Here is a 20,820-nt window from a genome sequence, read left to right on the forward strand (position 1 = left end):
GTTTGGTCATAAATTTATCCCCTTTCCATAGATCTTTTAGATTATTTCTTTGTTTATTAATTATCTATGATGTCACCCTTTATGTCTAAATCTTTATTTTCACCTTATTTTGGTATTTCTCTTAAGGAAAGGGGCCCCAAATCATGGCAATGCTGAGCAGCAACTTGATAGATTCAATTTACTATAAACTACTCCTTCTCCAATCAAATAATAGTGTAATGAAAATCTTTTCTCTCTCTTGTTTGCATGGCTTAGTCAGCTAGCAAGCACATGACCCTCTTCTAAGTGGAACTTGTTTCCACTATAGCTTGGAATCTAATCAGGATATAAATTGCAGTTCCAACTCCAATCCTATGCCCAGGACTCAGAAGTCTTGATAACAACTCCCTGACCAACCCTTGAGAAAATGGGTATATGCAGTGGTAATCATAATTTCCTTTACCTTAATGCATCCTGACAAGGAATGCAGGTACTATCACTGTGTCCCACTTGAGTCCCAGTTCACCTCTTTCTGTAAATTTTAAAGTCATAATTATGTATATTCAACTTCTGTACTTAAATCCACAGACATTTGCTATTCCTTAAGAAAATGTACTGTCCAGCTTGGTATAAACAATAGTCACCATGAACTCACTCTGTCAAATGTCACTGATATTTCTCTCCTCTGGGTCAGAATTGCATGCTGTGGTGCACCTCTGACCAGGAATTGAGAATTCAGGCTAGACTCAAGGGGAATAGCACATTTGGTCAGTTCTCAAATTCTTCTGGACCACCAGAAATAGATCTGTTCACCACACCAAAAACCTGGGCAATAACTTCTGTTAGCTGGATTCCCCCCACTCCAGCTGAAGAAAGAAGGAATTGGAGTTGAATATGTAACAGGCCAGTACAGATTATTATAAGTGACAGTAATGCCCTCAGCAATTCCTCCTAACACTACCAAGAACCTCATTTTCTAAATTGAGGATTAAACTCTCTTTCCTTTGATAGGATTCTTAGACCAGTGAAGGATATAATCATGCTAGTCAACAATCCTGACTGCCTATCCAAATTAAACTACTTATTCAGTGCATTAACAAACAAACCACCAAGCTAAAAAAAAAAAAAAAAAAAAAACAGTAACAAAATGCATTTGGAGGAACAAAAGGGCAAGAATAGCAAGGGAACTGATGAAAAAAATGTAAAGGAAAGTGGGCAAGCTCTAACAGAACTAAAACTATACTATAAAGCAGCAGACATCAAAACTGCCTGGTACTGGACTGATGGATCTGTGGATTATGATAGGTTTAAAACAAGTCACAGTAAGTGACTACATCAATCTACTATTTGACAAACACAAAGACATTAGCCTCTGGGGTAAGAACTCACTATTTCCCAAAAATTGTTGGGGAAACTGAAAATAGTATGGCAAAAACTAGGCATAGATCCACATCTCACAACCTATACCAAAATAAGGTCAAAATTGTAGAAGATTTAGACATAAAGAGTGATACCATAGATAAATTAATAGATCAAAAAATACTCTATGAGATCTAATTGCAAAATAAATTATTTTGACTATATTAAATTAAAATTGAACTAATAAAATCAATGCTGCCAAAATTAGAAGGAAATCAGAATGCTGGGAAACAACCTTCACAACTAGTAGTTCTGATAAAGGTCTCATTTTTGGCATATATAGAGAGAATTGTATCAAATTTATAAGGTTACAAGTCATTCACTAATTTACAAATGGCCAAAGGCTGTGTACAAGACAGTTTTCAAATGAAGAAATTAAAGGTATACATAATCATATGAAAAATACTCCAAGTTATTATTGATTAGAAAAATGAAAATTAAAGCAACAATGAGATATCATCTCACACCTATCAGATTGGCCAAGATTAAGAAAATAAATAGAAAATGATCAATGTTGGCTAGGTTGTGGGAGAATTGGGACATTAATGACTTGCTGGTTGATCTAACCTTTCTGGAGAGCATTATGGAACTCTGCCCAAAGAGCAATAAAAATGTCCATACCCTTTGACCAAGCAATCCCAATTTTAGGTCTATATCCAGAAGAAATTAAAAATAAAAAGGGAAAAGTCACATATGTTGCAAAAAATTCATAGCAGCTCTCTTTGTAATGGCAAAGAATTGGAAATTGAGGGGATGCCCACAAATTGGAGAAGGGATAAACAATTTTTGGTACATGAATAATATGGAAAAATATTGTTCTATAAGAAACCACAAATGATAGGACTCTAGAGAAGCTTTGAATGACTTAAGGGATCTGATGCTGAGCGAAGGGACTAGAACCAAGACACCAATGTGAACATCAACAGCAACATTGTAAAATGAACAGCTGTGGTGGAATCAACTTCTCTCTGCAGTTCAGAGACCTAGAAAAACTATATTAGACTGGCTATGGACTATAATATCCCCATCCAGTGGAAGAAAAAACAAAACAAACTCAAAAAATAACCCAACCCTTCAGAATCGGATGAACACTTTATACAAATAATGTCTTATGTATCTTTTTCCCTTAATCCTAATTTCTCATAGCAAAAATTACTAATCTGTTAACATGATTATCAAAATATGTATGTACAATGCTAACCTTACTGTTCAATGCTGAGAGAAGGGAGGTGTGAAAAGAGTTTGGAAGGGAATTTTGTAATTTAAAAATAATTGTGTGCATATGAATGAAAATAAATAAGCAAATCATAATTTTATAAAAAACAGTCCTGACCTCCTTTTCTCTCATTGGAGTACATCTTCATCCCACCTCTTCTCTTTTTTTAGAAAGATTTGATTTATTTTGAGTATTACAATTATTCCCCTTATCTTGCATCCCTGCTCCCAACCCCACACAGTAGGCAGTCTGTTGGTTTTTATATTGTTTCCATGGTGTACATTGATCTTAGTTGAATGCGATGAGAGAGAGAAATCATATCCTTAAGGAAGAAAAAATAAAGTATAAGAGATGGAAAAATTACATAATGAGAAAATTAAAGGTAATACTCTTTGGTTTATGTTCAAAGTCCATAATTCTTTCTGTGAATACCGATGGTATTCTCCATTGCAGATAACCCAAAACTGCCCGTGGTTGTTGCACTGATGGAATGACCAAATCGATCAGAGTTGATCATCTCCATGTTGCTGTTAGGATGTACAATATTTTTCTGGTTCTGCTCATCTTGCTTAGCATCAATCACTTCATGCAAATCCTTCCAGGCTTCCCTGAATTCCCATCCCTCCTGGTTTTTTCTAACATAAGAATAGTATTCCATGACATATATATATATATGTATATATATATATATATATATATATATATATATATATATATATATATATATATATACATATATATATATACACATACAAACATATGCGCACATAAATATATATATTATATATATATATGTATATTTCACAGTTTGTTAAGCCACTCCCAAATTGAAGAACATTTACTTAATTTACAATTCCTTGCCACCACAAATGGGGCTACTATTAATATTTTTATACAAGTGATATTATTACCCTTTTTCATAATCTCTTCAGGATATAGATCCAGTAGTGGTACTGTTGATCAGAGTATGTACATTTTTAATGCACTTTGGGCGTAATTCCAAATTGCTCTCCAGAAATGTTGTATGAGTTCACAGATACCCTCACAATGTGTTAGTGTCCCAAATTTCCCATATCCCTTCCAACATTGATCATTGTCCTTTCTTGTCATATTGACCAATCTGAGAGGTGTGAGGTAGCTCCTCAGAGATGCTTTAATTTGCATTTCTCTAATAAGTAAATGGTTGAGTGCATAGATCTGACAGAAAAACTACTCCTTGATCTTCTAGTTTGCTTATAATATTGTTTTTATGCCTAAATCCTTTATCCATTTTGATCTTATCTTGGTATAGGGTATGAGGTGTTAGTATAATCTAAGTTTCTTTCATACTAACCATCAGTTTTCCCAATAGTTTTTATCGAAGAGAGAGTTTTTGTTCCACTAGCTGGACACTTTGGGTTTATCAAACAACAGATTACTATATTCATTTCCTGCTATTATACCTCGTCTATTTCATTGATCCACCACTCTATTTCTTAGCCAATACCAGACAATTTTGGTAGCTGATGTTTTATAATATAACACAATACAACACAATACAATTATAACATAACATGGCATGACATGATATGATATATGATATGACATGATATGATATATGATATGATATGATATGAAATATAATATAATAAAATACAATGTAATATAATATAATTAATATAATATATAATATAATTAAATATATAATTTTAGGTCTTGTACAACTAAGCCACCTTCTTTTGCACTTTTTTTCCTTGAATTGCTGGAAATTCTTGATCATTTATGTCTCCATATGAATTTACTTACAATTTTTTCTAACTCATTAAAGAAATTTTTTGAAATTTTGATTGGTAGGTCACTAAACAGGTAACTTAGTTTTGGCAGAAATGCCACTTTATTATATTAGCTCAACCTATCCATGAGCAGTTGAGTCTTGTCCAATTATTTAAATTTGATTTTATTTGTGTGAGAAGTGTTCTGTAATTGTTTTCAAAAATTTTTTGAGTCTGCCTTGGTAGATAGAGTCCCAGGTATTTTATATTGTCTGAGGTTACTTTAATTGGGATTTCTCTTTCTAATTCTTTCGGTTGTATCTTTCTAGTCATACATAGGAATGTTGAGGATTTATGAAGGTTTATTTTATATCCTGCAACTTTGCTAAAGTTGCTTATTATTTCTCATAGTTTTTTAAATGATTATATGGGACTCTCTAGGTATACATCATGTCATCTACTAAAAGTGAGAGTTATTGTCTCTTTGTTCCCAATTCTAATTCCTTCAATTTCTTTTTCTTCTCTTATTGCTGAAGTTTATATTTCTAATACAATATTGAATAGTAGTGATAATTGGCATCCTTATTTCACCTCTGATCTTATTGGGAATGCCTCTAGTCTATCTCCCTTGCATATAATGCTGTTTATTGTTTCAGATAGATACTGCTTATTATTCTAAGGAATAATCAATTTAGTTCCACACTCCATCGTTTTTAGTAGGATTTGAATAACTGGGCAAACATCTTTCTCTGTTTTAACTCTTCCTGGTTAAGTATCAGTACCACATTGGTGTCATAGAAAGAGTTAGGCAGAGTTCTCTCTTCTCCTATTGTTCCAAAGAGTTTACATAGAATTGAAACTAATTGTTCCTTAAAAGTTTGATAGAATTCACTTGTGAATCCAACTGGTTCTGGGGATTTTTTCTTAGGGAGTTCAATAATGGCTTCTTCAATTTCTTTTTCTGAGATGGGGTTATTTAGGTTTTTAATTTCTTCTTCATTTAATCTGGGCAATTTGTATTTTTGTAAAAATTGATACATTTCACTTTTATTGTCAAATTTATTGGCATAGAGTTGGGCAAAATAATTCAGAATTATTACTTTAATTTCATTCTCATCGGTGGTGAGTTCACCTTTTTTCATTTACAATATTATCAATTTGGTTTTCTTCTTTTTTAAAAAATCAAATTGACCAGAGTTTTCCTGTAGCTCATTCAACTTCTCTTGTAAGAATTTGGATGCTATACATTTGAGGGCACACATATTTAGTATTGAAATTACTTTATTGTCTATGGTATCTTTTAGGAGGATAAGGTTACTTTCATTATCTTATTTTTAGATTTTTCAAGACAATGGAGTTAAGTGTCTGCCCAAAGCCACACAGCTAGGGAATTATTAAGTGTCTGAGACTGGATTTGAACTCAGGTACTTTTGACTCCAGGGCCGGTGCTCTACCTACTGCACCACCTAGCTGACCCAACCCATCTATATTTGCAGCTTCTTTGTTTGAGATAAAGATTACTATTCCTGATTTTTTCACTTTAGCAGAAGCAAAACATATTTTTCTCCAACCTTTTACCTTTACTCTATTTGTATTTATTTCTCTGTGTTCCAAATGGCTTTCTTGTAAGCAGCATATTGTAGGATTTTGGTTTTTGATTCACTGGGCTATTTGCTTCTTATTTAAGAGAGAGTTCATCTCATTCACATTCAAAGACATAATTACTAACTCATTATTGACCTCCATGCAATCTTCCCTCCATTTGTATTTTCCCCCTTTTCCCCTCCCCTTTTATCCATATTCCACATTATTTTGTTTCTGAATACTGCCACCTTTGGTGTGTTTTACCTCCTATATCAACCCACCCTCCCCTTTCTTTACCCTATGACATTTCCCCTCCTTCCTTCCCTTCCTTCTGTTAGTTCCTTTTATCTCCCCAACCCCATCCCCCAATCCCCTTTTCTCCTTATAATACTTGAAAGGTAAGATAAGTTTCTTAACTTACCTGAGTGTGTATGCAAGTTAACTTTAATCCAAACCTGATGAGAGGAAGATTCAGGTGATTCTCACCTCCTCCCTTCTTCCACTCTATTACAATAAGTCTTTTGTATCTCTTAATATGTTTAGATTTACCCCCATTCAATCTCCTCCATCCTCCCATCTCCTTAATGTTCCACTTTTTAAAGAGATATTGTTTTTAAATCACTCTGAGTCTCAGAAAAGTCATGAATGTCCACCACTTCTTGCTATGTATATTGTCTCTAACAGAGTTAAAATTCTTGAGAATTTTTAGAGTCTTTTTCACAGGTAGGAATATAGCCAGTTTCATCTTATTGTATAGTGATCTCATGAATAAGCCATGAGTGTCCATTATTTCTGGCTAAGTATATTCTCTCTTATAGAGTTACAGTTTTCAAAGTTATGAGACTCATTCTCCCTAACCAGTTTCATTTTATTGGATAGCAGTTTTTTTTTTCTTTACCCTTTTTTGTACCTTTTCATGTGTCTCTTGAGCCTTCTATTTTATGTCCAAATTTTTCTATTCAGCTCTGGTCTCTTCATCAGGAAATGCTGGAAGTCTCTCATTTCATTAACCATCCATCTTTTCTCCTGGAAAAGAAGACTCAGTTTTGCAGGCTAGTGGATTCTTGGCTGCATTCCAAGCTCCCTCACTCTTCAGAAAATCTCATTCCAGGCCCTTTGATCCCTTAATGGTAATGTAGCCAGGTCCTGCATAATCCTTACTGTGGCTCTTTTTGAATCTAAATTGTTTCTTTCTGGCTATTTGCAGGATTTTCTCTTTTATCTGATAATTCTGGAATTTGGCCACACCATTCCTTGGTGTTTTCATTTTAGGCTCTCTTTTAGGAGGGGATCAATGTATTCTTTCAATAACTATTTTGACCCTCTGGTTCCATGATATTAGGGAAATTTTCAATCACTACATCCTGTAATATTAAGTTCAGGCTTTTTTTGTCTTTTCAATATTTTCAGGAAGACCAATAATTCTTATGTTGTCCCTTCTCTATCTATTCTTGAGGTCAGTGATTTTGCTGAAGAGGTATTTTATATATTCTTCTATTTTTTGATTTTTTAGTTTTAACAGACTATTGCTGTCTCATAAAGTTATTAGTTTCCACAGACTCCAATCTTTTTTTTCTTAACAGAAGAAATTTTTTCATTTATCTTTTGCAACTCCTTTTCCAATTGGTCAATTTTGAAAGAGTTTTCCATTTGACCAACTGAGGTTTTGAGAGAATTATTTTCTTCTTGCATTTGCCCAATTTTATTTTCCAAGGATTTGTTTACTTGTTACAAGGTGTCAATTTTCTCTCCCAAATTTTCCAATTTATTTTTAAACTCCTTCCTGATTTCTTCAAGGAAGTCTTTCTGTGCTGGAGACCAGATCACATTCTCATCAGAGGTTCTAGGTCTCTCTGAGTAAGTGTCTTTTCCTGCTAGGAACTTTTCTAAGGACCCTCCTTTTCTTGACCTTTCTTCATTTTCCTAAGACCTCATGTTGGGGGGGGGGGGGGTTCTGAAGATCCCTAGAAGCTTTGCTCACTGGATTTAGTAACTTTTAGTGGACCAGTCAGTAGGTTGTGTTGGTTGCTTTCTTTGGAGTGTCTGTGACATTGATTAAAGGTCCTCTCCCTTGGCCTGGAAGGGGTGGTTGAAGCTGCTGAATACTTTTATCTTTGAACAATAGTGGGCTTTGCCCTAGGGCAAGTTAATTGCTCTCCCTATTCACAGCTGAGGGAACTCTGCTACTCACACCTGAGCCTGAGGTGGAGATGGGCTTTAATTATGTTTGTTCTGAGAAGAGGTTTTAGCTGAGTTCCTCCAGACCAGAGGAGCCCAGGGATCAATATCTGCAATTCTTACACACTGGAACTCACCCTCCAGTCATGCCAGTAAGCTTCAGACTGTCAGTGGCACAACCACTGCTTCTTCTCCCAGTTGGCTCACACCTCAGTAGCTGATCAAGCTAGTCCTGCTCTCAGGCTCTCAGGCTCTTATCCTGTCCTATGATCCCAGCAGAATCTGCTTTTTGTGACAGGCCTCACCAATGATCCCGGAAGGCAAACCTTCTCTTTCTAGGTTTTGTTGATCTGGTTTCTGTTAAGAAGTTTGTTTCATATTATATAGGAGGGAAGATCAGGTGACTTTAGCATAGTGCCTGTCTTCTCTTTGCCATCTTGACTGGAAGTTCCAAATACCTTCTCCTTTCCATAAAAATCTTCATCCCTTGGTTGGTACATTACCTGTAAGGAGAGTGGCATAAGTAGGGATGATACCCTTACAGAATCAAGGGGAAGGGGACAGCTAGGTGGTGTAGTGGATTAAGCACTGGCTTGGAGTCAGGAGTACCTGGGTTCAAATCTGGGCTCAGAAACTTAATGATTACCTAGCTGTATGGCCTCTGGCAAGCCACTTAACACCATTTGCCTTGCAAAAACCGAAAAAGAATCAAGGGGAAGTTACAGATATAAAAAGGTCAGAATTTTTGACTAAACAATGCATACACACAGCCCTGAGACTGTAGACATGAACTGGTTCTCTCTCTCTCTCTCTCTCTCTCTCTCTCTCTCTCTCTCTCTCTCTCCTCTCCTGGAGACATTCAATGTCCTTCCACCTCAGGTGACTTGTTGAGACCTTCCCTTGTGTTAAAATAACTTCTTAACATAATATTTTACTCAAAACACATGTTTTCATCACAAGACAATATCATTGTTGTACTTATTAATATTTATATTTTGCCTTACTCACTGTCATGTTGACATAAGTTCTTCACTTTAACAAAATAAACTTCCATAATTGTGTCACTAAATGAGTGACCTCCCTTAAAATTGCCAAATAAACTTGAGCTTGTAACATATACATTTGACAATCATCTTAGCACATCCAGCAAATGACTTACAAATAAAAACACTCAACCTTTTCTCTCATTACAATAAATTCAAACATCATTAGCCAAAATGTATTTTTCCTCCCCAAAATATTCCCAAATATACCACAAGTTTTCTTTTTCCTGATGTACTTAGCCAACTCACATTCCTTTCCTTAAACTAGACAATAAAACCATAATTATCCTAAAAAATTTCCATCCTTCCTACCTAAATATTCTCTTCTAACATAAAAATTTAGGTGTCTTAATTCTCCTATAATTGATAAACACATCTTACTCATCAGTAGGTTATCTTATAGAGGACTACACAATTTTTGATTGCCCATTCATACTTCAGAGTCCCCCAGACCAGCAGAATGCATACTAAGTTCTGGTCATGTTTTCCATTTTTCTTTTCACTAACCCAGAGTGCAGTACAATGAGAGAAGTCCACAATTTTGACTTCTTTAAAATTAAACATGCAATTATTAAATTACATTAAACACCACATTCTTATGCTAACATCTTATTTACTTAGAACAAAATTTAATCTCATATATATGAAAGATTTAAAACCTCAATGTAATTCTTATTTAGGCAATGGTTAATATGATGGAAAAGGAACTAAATCATTTGTTGAAACTTCAGTTCATTTAGTTTTACTATCAACAGTATAATTTTAAAATCTCTAAAGTTTAGTTTGACAAAAGCTTTAGAGTACCATGTACAAAGATTCCAGATATTATAACAAATCAGTCACATTCCAAAACTCTATTCAAGATGGGATAACTATTGATTGTCATTCTTAGATTTAACATTTAAACAAATTAGAGAATTTAAAAAACCCATTACAAAAATAACTTTTACAAAAATTTTTCCTCTCCTGTGTTTTCATTTGCCCCAAAGAAATCAGTAATTTTTCCTGCTTGCATTATTATTATATTTTTCTTCTTCCTTCTTAGTGACTCCTATAGATTCCCAAATTTGCTTCACATTCCATAAATTTCAATTGCTGCAAAATTTACTAATACCACTTTCTTTGAACTCAAAGGTATTTCAGTAAAGCTCATCAAATTCCTAAGATTTATTCAGCCTGTTTTCTTATGGCACTAGAAATAAAACCACATTTCCACCTTAACTTAAATACCCTAGATAAAAGTAGGATAACAATCTAGATTGTTTAATTATCCCCATTCTATACAAAGATTTTGTCAGAATTTAGCAATATTTCCCTATTGAAAATCCTCAAAGTGATATACCCAAAATTCCAGTTCAGAAATGGGTTAACCCTAAAAACAGAATAAGGGAGAGGAATACAGCCCTTTAGGCCTCAAGGTCAGAGCAGAGGGATTCATTAAACATGATATGCTTTCCAAAAAACTGGTTCTTATATTTTCTTTCTTTCTTTGCCACACACCTCACCAGAGTCTGCTTTCCCTCTTAAGGCTAAGCACTTGAAGTCTCCTACCTCCCCCCCCTCAAATCTCTCTATGGGTGAGGTACTCCTCGGTCAAACTCAGTTCTAGTTCTTAATGAGATGTGGTGGTGGGGTGGAATCAAACCACCAAACATGCAGCCCTCCCCCAACTCAGGGAGAAGGCATGGGGCATTCCTCAGACAGTTATGAGAGTAAAAACATTTTCCCTCCCATAACTCTCCCTGCCACAACTTTTTCTCCTTAAGAATTGACCCCCCCCCCCCCCCATCTCTATCTCCATATATCAGCAAGGTTACTGCCTATTCAGTAAGGAAGGAGTTAAGTTCCACAAGGGAGGTGTAGGCTGCTGCAGATCCACCTCCTTCCCACCCCCCCTTGAAAATTCCCCACTTTCCTCCTAGCTTCCAACACAGTTTAAAACTAAATCTAGATCCCCAGACTAAGAAAAATCCCAAGACAAAGTGTATCCCAGACAACTTAGAATACAGTTAGTGACAAACAAGATAGAACATACAATTCAAATACATACACAGGACCACACACACTCATGCATATTATTCCAGGATCCAATCACTTTTCTTCTGTCTTCCTTCTAGCTTCTTGTCATGTGTGTCCCTGGCCTCCCAAGTCCACCAGGGATTTCCCCATGGTATTCTTTATATTTTGAGGAAATTACTGGAGGGGATCCCTGACTCCCCCTCCCTATTTCAGGTAGCCTATTTATCCAACTCTCTGGCCTCTCCTTTGGGATGGCTCTCCCAACTTGAGGACTTCTAAGCCAGTCAGAGTAGTGTTGGCCACCACAGTCCACTATGCCAAAGATCACCCCCAAACCACAGTTCTTACCCCCAGACATTTTAATCACTCTACTCCAAGTCCTTACCAGTCTTCCCAGAAATCCCTGAGATATATCTCCAGCAATAAACACCAGGAAATATGCTTGAAGTCAAGCAGTTTACACCTCTATTTTTTTTTTGCATTCTTCCAGAACATCAAAAGATTTCCATTTTTGTGTCCCTAAACAAGTGCACAAATTGTTATTAATGGCTCATCATTTTAAATACTTATACCAGTGTGATTGAAATAGGTTTTCTTAAGACATCTTAATAAAAGGACAAGCTCTCTTAAGGAAAGGGGCCCAAAATCATGGTAATGCTGGACTTGAAATGCAATTTGAAAGGCTTGTTCCTCTCCCTTTGTGCCATTCATTGGCCAGGGTCAATTCAGCTCCATATGTTTTTCCTTGCCTAGGTTATTAACACTAGGTTAACTCAGGGACAGACCTGTTCTAATCTCAAGTTTTGATCAGACTGGGACCAATTCTTTTGTCTAACATGCATTTACTTGCCCAGAGGCAGCAATACAGGCAGAGCCCTATCTTTGTGATATAAACTAACAATCTCACTTCACATTCTTGTGGAAACCAAACACTCCCATGTTCCTCACATATTGTTTTCTAAGAAACAACATATATGAGGAATTCAAAAGAACATGGGAAAAATATAAAAAAGTAAAAAACATGAAGTAAACAGCTTCAGAAAAAATGGAACAGTGATGATAAATTTAAATCTAATGGACCACCACTAGCTGCCCTCCTTCTTAAAAACAGACAAATATGAACAATACAAACAAATCTTAATGATATGCAATTTTGAAACATTTGTATTATTTAGGAATGGCACCTTCCTCATTTCATTTCAAATGTTAGAATATGAAATCTTTTATATATTTTCAGACTTCATTGATGTGCTAGTTGGTTGTTCTGAAATGTTTTATTTTTTATTTTCCTTTAAAAATAATTTGTCTTTTTTATTTTCAGTAGAAAATAAAGCAAAGAGGTTGGCCACTGGGGGAGGACTATAGTCATAAATAAATGTTATAAAATAACAAATGTCAACAATATGAGTTAATTTAAAGTTTAAAATAAGTTTGTATTGAATAGTGGAAAATATTAAGACTATCACATTTTCCCTTTACTGAAGTAGTAAAGGATCCATTCACTTAATAAATTTGAAAATAAGAGTACAGTGCACTAAAGAAATCATTCTTACATAATGTTGATCTATTCATGCTGAGTGTGATGGAATAGTTTAAGTTCTGTAATCATGTAAGAACTTAGAAGTTTTCTGGCATTTTATCTTCTTTTCTGATACTTCTAAAAGAAATCAGTGAACGAAGGTAGTTACAAAGATTAACATGTGGTGGAGGAAGAACCTTTTATCTCTAAGTCCCCCTAAACAATTATAGCATAGAAAGCATTCTAACACATTTGCAAGGTATCTGTCTGCTCAGTCTATATGGAATTTCTTTGAATTACTCATACAGATTGAGCAGGCAGATACCTTGAAAATAATCTTAAGGAAAGAGAAAACCACAATCCACAAAAATTAAATCTATTTGGCGTAATGCTGTATCCAAAATTTATTTGATAATATTCCATGTTAAACTAATAAAAATAGAGAAGCAAAACTTCCTGAGTTCATTTTCTGCCATGAAGCTGTGAAACACAGATGTATGACCATGCCCAAGACAAATAACTTTTTAATGCATCAGATAACACTGAAACAAAAATTTACCAAATTTGATTATTGTTATCAGTGGAGGATGGTTTAAAACCAGACATGCTTTACTCTGATAATATCTCATGTTTTGCATTATTCCAGACTCTTTCTGAAAAAATAAAGAAAAAGAATGGAAGGAAGAAAGGAAGGAAGGAAGGAAGAGGAAAGAAGATATGAAAGGAAAAGAAGGAAGCATAAAAAGATAAAAAGATTGATTATGATGGAATAGTAAGATTAAAATTTGCAAGTACCTCAAAAGGAAACATATATATATATATATATATATATATATATATATATATATATGTGTGTGTGTGTATATATATATAACTTTCTCCAAAATAATTGGAAAAGTAAGTATTAGGTATGACGAAATTGTATATCACCAATGATAAAATTACCAATAGAATTAGGTACGTAGAAAGCTATAATGAGTTTTTACTTATTTTGTTAATTATGATAGTGGAACTGTATTTATTAATGAAAACATGATTTAATAACCAGAGATATTTTAATGCATAAAAGAAATAAATGATGCCATCAGTTTTAATTATATCTTCCAATGAGAGATGTTATTATTTAAAAGAAAAGGTTGTACTAACTCTAACAAAAAAAAACATAATTTAGAACACAATATCAAACTTCTGAATTAAAACAACTTCAAGGAATTTTCATACCCTTGTTCCATCTGACACATACTTTCTAGGAATATTGAAACCAGTAAATATCTAAATCAGCTAAACAAACAAAAGGAATGAATTATTTTCTCTACCTCAAAATTGTTTCTTTATTTTGAAATCTCCCTCATATTTAAAGCTGTCTTTTTCACATTAAATAATTTGTATTTGGAAGGAAACTCAGAAATCACTAAAAATATTCATTATTTATTAATTAATAAAACCTGACATTAATAGATTCTTTTTTTTTTTCTTTTTAGGTTTTTGTAAGGCAAATGGGGTTAAGTGGTTTGCCCAAGGCCACACAGCTAGGTAATTATTATAAAGTGTCTGAGGCTGGATTTGAACTCAGGTACTCCTGACTCCAGGGCTAGTGCTCTATCCACTGTACCACTTGGACGCCCCAATATTAATAGATTCTTACCTGGGAATTATATTTCCTGGAACAAATTGTAATGGAAATAGTTTAGGATCAATGATCTAGATGAGACAGCTCATCAAAGTTGAGGATATTGAAAAACAAAGGGGGATAAAGGGATAGGTATTGAAGTACAAAAGGACTATAAGTCAAATACTGTTTACTGTTTATCAAAGAGGTTGGAGAGGAAATACAGAAAAATAGTTAAAAGCAACAAAAATGTGAATAGAATTAAGTAACCATTACTATCACAATTATACTTTCAGTTTTACTACCCCATTCAGTTATACACTTATCTTTATGTAGGGTATCCATTGAACCAACACTGACCAACAATCAATCAAGCAATCTACAGAAACAGAAGCCTAGAATAAAGATCATGGAGAAGTAGTAGATTTTATAGAATGGTAATTTTCAAATTTCATCATTTTGATGGATGGCACCATTTTTTTCAGGATTATTTTTAGTAAGAGAATTGTTTTTAATTGAATATATTTGACATTTTTAGTAAAGTGACTATTAAGTTAAAACAGTACAAAACCACTTAAAATATAAAAGTGAAATAAAAATTAATATATGTACTTAACTTGCTCATCACCTTAGAAGTAAATTTTAGTCATTTTAAGGACTGCATTTTTATTTTCAAAAGAGGGCATTAAGTTGCTTAACCTCCATTATATGTATGCATGAACAAATTCTCAAAAAGAAGAGCTAAAAATTTAGCCTCATTTCCTGCCCTGGTCAGAATGCTATAATATTGTATCTATATTTTACTGTAAGAAACCAGCAGCTCCCATGTCTGGGTAATAAATCTACATCTGAAAGAACACTATTGCTGTCTTATCTTACTTAACAGTTCATTTGTCCTGGCTGTTATTCTGACTTATTTCTTAGTTACAATGTAACTTATTCATAGACACCAACTCTTTGACATTTTTAAATCTTTCCCTTACATCATTTGTATAATCAATCACTCACTGATGTGGCCTAAGTATCCAAAAAATGATCAACATCCCCACAAAAGGGCCACCATGGTGTGGTTACATTCGAAGTTCCTCATGATTCTAGATGTACCTTCTTCTGGGGAAATATAAGGAACTTATTGACCACTACAGTTATAGAGCTATCATTGATAATTTTGATACAAAATAGGCACACAATTATGATACATTTAGATTTAAAATACGATCATTCAGTTGACAATAAGGAAAATAAATATTAATATCACCAATACTTAAGTATTAAAGAAAATGAAAAATAATAAACTACAAGAAACTTTGGTCATACTCACCACTAGACTCGTTATCCATGAAAGAGCTTGGTTGCCCACTCATATGAATCTGGCATGATAAATATCAGTGAAAAATATTCATGTGCTCAGTCAGGCTAACTTACAATTCAGATGTTATAGTGTCCCCTTTCTACAATCCATTAAAATTTCTTTATGAACATGCCTTCTGAGTTGAACAACTGCCTCTATTGTTAGCTGAATTGAATTGATTTATATTATGTATTACTAAGACCTTTCTGGATGTATCTTAATGAAGCTAGTCAATCTGCTGCATGAGTGGTTTCTCTAATTCTTTGTTTAGCACATGACTAGTTATTAAGTCCTTATTTTTTGTCTATCATACAGATTTAAATGTTTTTCATAATCATAAAACAGTTCAATCTTATTTTACCATTTATTAGTCTAAAGGTTCTCCAGATTTTCACTTCTTAATATGAACATCATTGAAATATACTATGTACTCCATTCCCTCAGGTAATCCATACTTCGGAGCAGGTCTATATCAAAAGAAGTGTATTATCAAGTAAACTTTATCCCAACCACTGTTTTTCCTAGAAGCAGAGATGGTTCTAAGAAATGAATTACTTATTGCATTATGAAGATCATGTCCAAGTTGGAATGCAATTGGATAAGGAAAACTCAGATGTTGAGATGACTCAAAATCTTTCCACAGAAGAATAGATTGAAGGAAACTTGTGCTTTATTTAAAAAGAGATATAGGGGAGGGCATAATCACTGCCATAAAATAGTTGAAGACTTTTCAAATCAAAGAAGAATTAGGCCTATTCTGTTTGGCCTAAATCTCCATTTTACAAGTCTAGTCTCTATCCCTGTTTTATCCTAGAGTCAAAACTCAGAGAAAGGTATGAGCATTGCAGAGAAACAAAATTCAACTCAATCAAAATGAAAACTTTATGACAATCAAATAAAGATTGGTTTTGAGTCTGTAGTTTCATTGATATTGAACTGTCCAAAATAGAATGCATTTTTCTTAATGCATAAGTAATAATTCAATTATCAATTAATTATTAATAAATGTCTTCAAGTCAAGGATAGAAAAACTACTTTCAGTGATTTCTTTTGGAGAGATACTCAAGAGAAATTTGTGCTTTAAGTAAGGGTTTGATAAATCTCTAAAATGTTTCCAAATTCAAGATTCTATCGTTAAAACAAATATACATATCTAATGTTTCTACCTCATGCCTTAATTCTTTCTTCAATCTCCTCTCCTTCTTTCAATCCTACTTTTTTTCACTCTTGTTACTCCCATTAAAGGCAGTATTCAGAAAATAGGGACAAAGTAAAAGTAGTCTTCCCCTAATCTAGTAAAAAGTCTTTTGAGTCTTCCAACTTTTAATTCACACACCACATATAAAATGAAGCCTTTCATGATCAGCAGCTAGTGTCACTTTTGTCTTTAAATTATTTTGTATTTGCATTGAATATGTTATACATACATAAAGTTTTGTACAAATGGTAATTGAAAGGAGTGGATAGAAACTTTGTCTTGGAATCAGAAAAACCTGAGTTCAAAGTCTGCCTCTGAAACATATTAGCAAAATACCAAGGAAAGGTCCTTCACCCCAATCTTCTGCCAGATAACCCTCACAGTTCTTAAAATGAAGGGCATATACTCATTTGACAGTGAAATACTAGGAGAAAAAATGTTATATAATAAAACAAATAAATTGAACATTTTCATCAATATAAATGTTTACCACTTTAATAGAATGAAAGTTCTTTGAGTACAAATAATGATTCCTGCTTTTTCTTATATCACCAGTACATTACTTCATTCTCAATATATAATCAATAATAAAATCTCAGCGTTTGATTGTCATAACAGTTGTACCTGTTTTGTCTTCTTTTTGCTTTTTTCTTATACTACATAATGATGATGATACTTTTCCCCCTAGATAGATGTTGTTACATGCCTCAGGCAAACATTTATGGAGAGACTTCTAAAAGTGACATAGATTCTCAACTATATCTATGACTTGATTTTTTTGTTAATCTTTTTTGCATCTCTTACATCTATCATCCTCTTCCTTCTCCTCCTCCTCTTCCTCTCAAGGAATCATCACATATGGCAAAGTTTTGTTTTGTTTTGCTTTTAAGAGGAAAAGAGAAATAAATCAGGCATTATATTCAATGATTCAGAGCAGCCTATCTTCCTTATTTATTCATATCCATGTGAGGAAAAAGAAAACATTTTTTCTTTATATTTTGTGACCATTTCAATTTTGTTGTTTGCTTTTCACTTATGCTTTTGCAATCATAGTGTACATTTTAAATGGATCTTATTACTTAAAATTTGCTTAATGCAAATTTTTATACTTTTTTAAATTTATCCATTTACCTTGCCCTATAATACAGTAAAATTGCATTGCATTCTTGTACTTAAAAAACTTGATTTATCTTCTCCATTTGAAGAGCCATTTTGTCTCTAAATCTATCTTCCACATAAATAATTATTATTATGAAAATTGGTATCTATGAAGTATTTCTTTCTTAGAATAACCACTTTGGAGAATTCATATAGCAACACAATTTCTTGGGAAAGTTTGCAAGAATTTTTAGCCTCTTTAATCTTACTTAATTCAAATTTCACTCCAGAATGATTACACTAATTCACAACTCTGCCAAAAAACTTACTGTGCATACATTTCTACAATTTCTGCTCCAACAAAAATATTCTGAATGGGCAGTGAAATCTTATGATGGGTATATTTTGCATTTGTATTATTATTCCTGATTAGGAACATAATTAATAAGATTGTTAATAGGTTCTATTTATTCTTTTCAAACATTCATTTCTTTTGACTGATTATTCATCTGATGTGAAATGATTTTTGGTTTTATATATTTTCTTTTTATATATTTTTTGGTTTTATATATTTTGTTTAGTTGACTATTAATCTTGAATATCAATCCCTTATTGTAGAGATAAAGTGCAAAGACTGGTGTTCCAAATGTACCATTTCCCTTCTTATCCTTCATGACTTAATTTTGTTTGTTGGAGGAGAAGGCAAAGTCAAATTGCAGAGGAAAGGGAAAAAACACACTTGAGTTCTCCCCCCAACCCCCAAAATACCTTTAAATAAATGTCCTAATCAAATTCTAGAGTTAAAGAATCCAGAAAAAGAGTGAAAAAATTTTTCAGTCCAAGGCAACTTAGAAGGTCAGCAGAAAAGATCTGTTGCACAGGATGAGAGAGGAGCCAAGTCTAATACAGACTCCACCAGGTCTGAACAGATCTAGCAAACCAAAAGCAAACCTGGAGAACCATTGAATCAGTAGAAATTGTTATAGAGCTCTCAGATCACAGATGGTAAGTAGGTCAGACAACTGGTCAGAAGATTACAGGGATCTCTTTGCTATCTTTCAGGCAGGACTCTGTTCCTTTGCTCATAATCAGATATGAGTAACAGTTGACAATGATAGCCCCTGGGCAAGAGGAGTTTGTGGTCCCTTCATAGACCAAAGCATAGGCCTAGAGAGTACTAACACCTCTTCTTAGATCATCCCACCATGTAATAACTAAATTCTTTTAGATTGCTAAAATATCTCTGAAAATAGCTATACAAATCCCCTGAAGCTTGGGGTTATGTGTCCTCCACTCTGGAAGTAAAATCCTACTTTAAAAGGTTTAAAATCAAGTAATAGACTGGAAAAAATGAGCAAACAGAAAGAAAAAAAAAATTCTGACTATAGAAAGTTACTATTGTGACAAGGAAGATCCTAACAAGAAGACAACAAAGTCAAAGCTACTACATCCAAAGCCTTTAAGAAAATATGAATTTATCTCAGCCCATGGAAGAACTCAAAAAGGATTTTAAAACCAAGTAAGAAAGATAGAGGAATAATTGGAAAGAGAAATAAGAATAATGCAAGGATATCTTGAAAAATAAGTCAGCCTGGTTAAGAACACACAGGGAACTGGGAGGCTGGACCAGGGATTAAGAGGTGTCTGGAACAGCAGGCACATTGGCAAGGAGCTGCGCAGGGGCGGAGGAGTAGCATGTCCAAAATGGCTGAGGGCCTGGAGGGCAGATCGAGTCCTGGTTCCTGATGCCCCAGGGCTTCTCTAAGGTGCTGCTGGGAGCCTGGCACCAAAGACATAGCCTGATGGGCTGGTCTGGCCCAGGACCCTGCTCCCAGCCAAACGCGACCCCCCCACCCCCAACCGGGGCCCCGCTGCCCACCATGAGACTGAGCTTGGTGGGCCTGAGCCAGCGGGGAGCTTGCAAGTCATCTCCCCGGCCGAAGACCAGGTCTGCTTCAAGCTGGGTTGGGAGCTCTACTTCTTCCTGGGAAGCTCCGAACATCGGAGCAGCCACTGGTTCATCCATCTCAGCAAGTCCATTGACAACCCTTTCTACAAGGGCCCCCAGCCTGCTTGTCATGAATTCAACCAGTGCACTGCAGCCACAGAGACCATCTCCCTGCCGGTGGGCTTCTCAGCAGGCCAAGTCCAGTACCTGGACCTGATCAAAAAGGATAGTAGCAAGCTCTTCAATGAAGAGAAGCTGATTGACAAGACCAAGGTGACCCTCCTGAAGTGGCACCCCGAGTCAGAGAGCCTGTTCCTGCCCTCCCAGGCCAGCGGTCACCTCAACCTGTATGATGCGACTTGGTCCTTTGCCCCACCACCCCAGGACAGCAAGCTCAAGCAGGCAGAGCACTTCACCATCTATACTGCCAAGGGGAGACACCCTGAAACCCACTGGCCAAGTGGGCTGGGGGAGGGCCCCTGAACAAGCTTGCCTTCTTCCTGTGAGCCACATGGTTTGATTCCATGCTCCTCTGGAGCCTCCTGAATAGCCACTTTGGAGGCCTGCTCTGCGTCTGCTGGAGCCCTGATGGGATGGGTGCTGTGTGGTGACAGTGAGTGGAAAGGGGGCTGGGACAGGCATGGGTAGCACAATAGACCCCCAGACCCCTTTCAGCATTAGCAAGTTTGCCATACTGACCCTTCAGGTGAGCTGGGACAAAGGTATTTACAAAGAACACAAACGCTAGCACAATCTGGGGAACATCAATCCGGCCAGCAGTGGCAGTGGTAGTTGCAGAGACAAGGTGGGCAGGCCAGCTCCCCAGGACTGCTTGGAACCAGCCAAGGTGTTGGGCACAGCCCTGTGCCCTCAAATCCATGAAGTGCCCCTACTGGAGCTTATCTGGT

General features: G+C 35.1%; 1 pseudogene; it reads left to right on the forward strand.

Annotated features, from left to right (window-relative positions):
• Positions 1-20,523, forward strand: part of LOC141522875 (dystrophia myotonica WD repeat-containing protein pseudogene) — a 67,263-nt pseudogene extending 46,740 nt beyond the window's left edge.
• The last annotated feature ends 297 nt before the right edge of the window (positions 20,524-20,820 follow it).

The sequence above is a fragment of the Macrotis lagotis genome, chromosome 4, assembly GCF_037893015.1.
Source record: "Macrotis lagotis isolate mMagLag1 chromosome 4, bilby.v1.9.chrom.fasta, whole genome shotgun sequence".
Classification (NCBI taxonomy): Eukaryota; Metazoa; Chordata; class Mammalia; order Peramelemorphia; family Peramelidae; genus Macrotis; species Macrotis lagotis.